Source organism: Nicotiana tabacum, chromosome 19 (assembly GCF_000715075.1).
Source record: "Nicotiana tabacum cultivar K326 chromosome 19, ASM71507v2, whole genome shotgun sequence".
NCBI lineage: Eukaryota > Viridiplantae > Streptophyta > Magnoliopsida > Solanales > Solanaceae > Nicotiana > Nicotiana tabacum.
The window spans coordinates 68,460,890-68,466,065 of record NC_134098.1 but is presented as its reverse complement, the minus strand read 5'-3'; positions in this window follow the sequence as shown (position 1 = coordinate 68,466,065).

Sequence of the window (5,176 nt, the reverse complement as noted above, 5' to 3'; positions counted from 1 at the left end):
TCACATACTTGAATTTTTGTTCAAAATATTTAACTGTTGTTAGAAATTGTACATCCTGATGTATTCTTCCTCCCGAATTTATCTCATAATAAATATACTCTCCTTCCGGAGGTACATAAAAAAATATCCTCCTTTCTTGTGGAGCGGGCCGAACGCCTCGGCAGGATAAATGCATCTATGGATCGCGCCACATGTCCCTCGACAGTGTACACGATACTCTGGATCGGGCCGTACGTCCTCGGCAGAAATCGTGCTTAATAATAATAATTAAACGATACCTTGATATTTTTATTGCAGATTGCGAAGCTAATGGATAAATTGAAAATTATTGAAATTGAAAGAATTAATTATTTTTTCTTGTTAAGGAATTTATTGTTGTTCATATAAATCACGTTTATTGAAATAATTCTATTGTAATATTATTGACCCATAGTGAGTGTCAAAGTCGGCCTCTCGTCACTACTTCTTCGAGATTAGACTTGATACTTATTGGTTACATGTTGTTTACGTACTCATGCTACGCTTGCTGCACTTTTTGTGCAGGATCTGAGACATGAGTTGTAGGTGGTCCTACCGGAGCGCATCCACGATACCCCGAGGCCTAGTGGTGAGCTGCCTCTCTGAGTCGTTCTGCAGCGACTAGTGCCTCTTCTTGTATTTTGTATTATGTCTATTTTATTTCATATAGTATTTAGAATTTTTGTATAATCTTCTAGATGCTCATATATTTGTGACACCAGGTCTTGGCACACACACTGGTAGAATTGGGTTTGAATTATTTTTCTTGATTTTTAATTAATCAGAATCTTTTTATTTTCTTAAATATTGCTAGTAAGAAGAGTAAAATTACTTGGAAAATATTAAAAATAATTAATGTATATTTAATTCACTAGTTAGCTGGGCTAGCTGTGACGTTGGGCGTCATCATGACCTTTAGGTGAAATTGGATCGTGACAGAGAGGTGCCAAGTCATCTCTTCCAATTCTCTCCTTTATATACATATATAGATAGTTTTTTTGATACTATTTTGGTTATCTTTTATTTCTTTTCAACTTTTGGGTATCTTCCATTTTACAAAGTTTGTATTGTTAACATAGAATTCACGATGTACGTGTCCAGATACTTATAGTAAGAAAAGAAGAATTGTTGAAGATTGTTTTTTCTGTGTCATTCATTTTGGAGAAGCACCTGGTATTTATATTACCTTAAACGTTTGTTGAATTGAACAGACTACTCTTTTTGAAGAGGCACCTCTTTAAATAAATAGTCTCCTTTTTAAATTAAAAAAAATAAAAAAATTCTTTTAATAAAATAAAACTTTTTGATAAAATAATTATTGAAAAGAAGATCGAAATGCCTATCTTCGACTATTAATATTATTATTGTCAATTTTTGATTTTTCTCTAAAATATCCCTCACATGGAGCGGTGATTGAGGAGTTGGGGAAGCAGGTAAAGAAAATGAAGAAATCCCAGGCGTCCAAGAAATCAGTTGACAGGCTGAGGAGAGAGGTGACCAAGATAGCAGCAGCTGGTGATCTTTCATTTGATATGCTCATGGGGTCAGACCCACCAGCACCAGTAGATCCAGCAGCACCATCAACTCCAGTGGCACCAGCTGGCCAGTCTGAGGAGCCAGACTTGGCTGCTGACACTACTGAGGCAGTGCACCAGATGTTCACCAACCCAGTTACTCCCAAAGCCGATGATGATGAGATCCAGTTAGAGGAAACTGAGGGCGGTGATGCTACTATGGACACGGAGATGTCCAAGGCCACATAGGGAGTCTTTTTCACTCTTACCCTTCTTTATTCTTGTTTTGATTAAGCATTGGGGAAAATGCTTATTTTTATTCGGGGGTGGAGTTATTTGATTTGCTATTTGGATGACTTTTAGACATTTGGTTTGTAATAACTAACAATATTTTCTTCTTTCTCTTTATTCTGTATATATATCATCTCTATTCTCTCTTTTTCTCTCTCATTATGTATATTCGTTAGCTTCTTTATTCTATTTTCTTATTAGTCTATGTTTAATCTAATAGCTTTTCTTTTTAATTTTGTAGCTTCTTTTTATGTTTTAGTAAACAATAAGCCTTTGGTTTTCTTAATGCCACGGTTCTTTCCAAAGGTCATTTTTGTGTGAACCGGGTGACTCTTCCCAACGATGGATGGCGTGACAACCTTCTTAAGGAATTGAGTCTGTTTTTGGGGTTTAGGTAAGAATAGTAGTAATAATAAATAAAAAGACCTAATTGAGTCAGGTTCGAAGAGTAAAACATGCTTCACTTGGTACCAACACACTTAACTACGTGCTTATGGTTAAAAACAAGATTTTTGAAAAGATATAGCTCTAGTTAGTGACCTTGTGACTCTTGTGTTGACTTAGGCAATCATCGAGTGGTTTAGTCGAACCAAAGTAATTTTCAATCTTGAATATGGTCGTTGTGGGCCCTCGACTCTATCCTCTTTAACAATCCCGCTGCGTGAGAGGTGAGATGTTTTTGATTCAAGTCCAAGTACCCATGCGAATGGTCTAGAACTTGCCCTGAATGTGTTTCTAAGCGAAATTTTAAGTTTTGCTTGGCTTGAGAAGTGATTGTAGGCTCCCCTTGACCCGCTTGAAATTTTTCATGGCCCACAAATGTTGGTATCCCTAATCAACCCATTTGAGCCTAGAACCTTTCTCATTTGATGACCATGTTACAAGCCTTTACCTGTTATGTCGTGACCCTCTCTTGATACCCGAGCTTTTCTTAACACTCTAATGAAATAATTGGATAAAAATGTAAGTTTGGGGGAGATACGAAGAGTTTGAAAAAGGTATCAAGGCACAAAAAGAGAAAAGAAATGAAGAGAAGGAAAGACAAGAAAAAGAAAGAAAGAAAGAACAAAAAGAAAAATGCAAAAAGAAAGTGAATAAGTTGAAGAGTTGAAGGGATTCAAAGAAAAGTAATGATGCAAAGCATGAAGAAAGCAAAGAAGGAGAAAATGAATATCATGACCAAGAAAGAGTGATGCTAAGTCTCTCTAATCCCCCTGTGGAAAAGAAAATGCCTCAAAGAGTTGGCAAAGCATGAGACGATATGAGAAAATTGAGTGCTTAAGGAAAGATGAACATGTTCTATCATAGCATATCCAACCGTAGTCCAAAAGCCTTCATTGCATTCCGAAAAAGCCCTACGTGATTTCAAGCCGAGTGAGCTTACATTAGTGGTGATTTACATGAGGGGCAAGCCTATGGTACTTAAAGTCGTACTTGTGACATTCTTTTGAGAGAGATGAGCGAACCTTTCACAAATCTTTAAATTGAGTGCTACATTCTTAAGTGAGATATACAGGTTCTGATGCCATTTTCTTTATAAAAATACATGGACAAATAACATCATTTATGTAACCCTCTTTCAGGAAATATTCACTAAGGCAATTATACCACATACGCCCAGATTGCTTTAAACCGTTGATAAATGGGAATTTTGACTACTTATTAGCACCTTTTTACTTTCGTTTTAGTCCAAAAGTGTTCAACTGTGTTCCCGAAAACTGATAAAATATGCTTAATTGCAGGAATAGTGGAAAAAGAGCCCCCAAGATGAAATCCAACTCAAGAACACAAACAGGCATAAAGCTTAGAAATGCGGATCGAAGATTGTGAAAAAACTCCTATCAGAGACAAATGCAAAGTACAGTCCGCCCATGACATGTGCGGCTGCAAAACCTGGGCAAAAACAAAAGTTCAGAGAACTTGCATCTCAAGTTCAACAGAAGTGAGGACCACACAATTATTGTGCGGCTGCAGAAGAACAGCTACGCGGCCGCAGTCACATTTGTGCGGTCCGCAGAAGAGCAATGTGCGGCGACACTCAGAAATACGCGGACCGCAGAAAGAGAGAAGTGCGGCTGCAGTTTAGAATTATGCGGTCGCAGGTTTTCATTCCTGTCAGGCTGAAGCAAAGTGCGGACCGTACATGGAATTGTGCGGCCGCAGAACCTCTGAAAGGGTATTTTTGTCCGAAAATTCCAGCACTGTATAAATAGAAGAGTTTCATTATTTTAGGTCAAGTTTTGACATTAGCAGCTACAATAGACGTTTTCTTATACTCTTTTTATTAGTTTTTTCTATTTTGAGCTTTTTGAATATTGATTTCATCATTTTAATTATCAATATGGGTTTAATTATCACTTATTCTTCTTTTTCTTCCAATTTAAGCATGAGTAGCTCGATTTTCACTAGGGTTGTGACCCAACCCTAGTGTGTAAAATTAATGGGTGTTTGATTTATTGCTTGTTTATGGTTGGGTGTTGATTATCTACCCTAGTTCTTGCTTTTATGTGAAGAATTAATGGTTGCAAATATTATTTCATGCCTATTTGACTTGGTCCCTACTTGAGAAAGAGATACTTAGTCTAGAAAAACTAGGCTAGCAAGAAATTGGGTCAATCGAGAGATTGATAAGCCCAATTAAAGGGTTGAACCTCGAGATAGTAAAACCCGACTTGAGCTCATCATTAACTATTTTGTTGAATACCCATTTGGACTTGAGAAAGCCAAATTGGGCAAAATCACTCTCTGACCGAGAGGTATTGAGTGGGTACTTGGGTGTTGATAGCTATAATACACCCTGACCAATAAAATAACCTTTAAAGTTTACAACCCATTAGGAGAACACCTAGGTGAAGGTCATAGCCCTAGGCCTTTCATATCATTTGAAAAACAACCAAAAACACTTTCCTAGTTTAAATTCTTAGTTTAAATTAGACCTAGAAACAACCCAAATTTGTGGAAGTGAAATTTGAGATAATTCAAGCTCATACACTATAATATATATTCCTAAGACCCATTCATAGCTCCCTGTGAAAAATTGACCCCGACTCCTTGTTGGGTATTACTATTGCATCGGCCATTTTCATATCCTCAAATAGAGGAGTGAAATTGGACGAGATCAACCGTACAAAGATCTTTATAATCTGATTGAATACATTTACCAAGATTTTGAATTTGCTTCAAGCATTTTAAATCATTCGGGGATTTTCATATAAATTTCATTATCAAGTGAACCGTACATATAAGTTGTAACTACATCCATTAGATGTATTTCAAGCTTTTAATGTAGTACTAAACTGATGAGATATCGAAATGTTATGGCATCCATAACAGGTGAATATGTTTCATCAAAA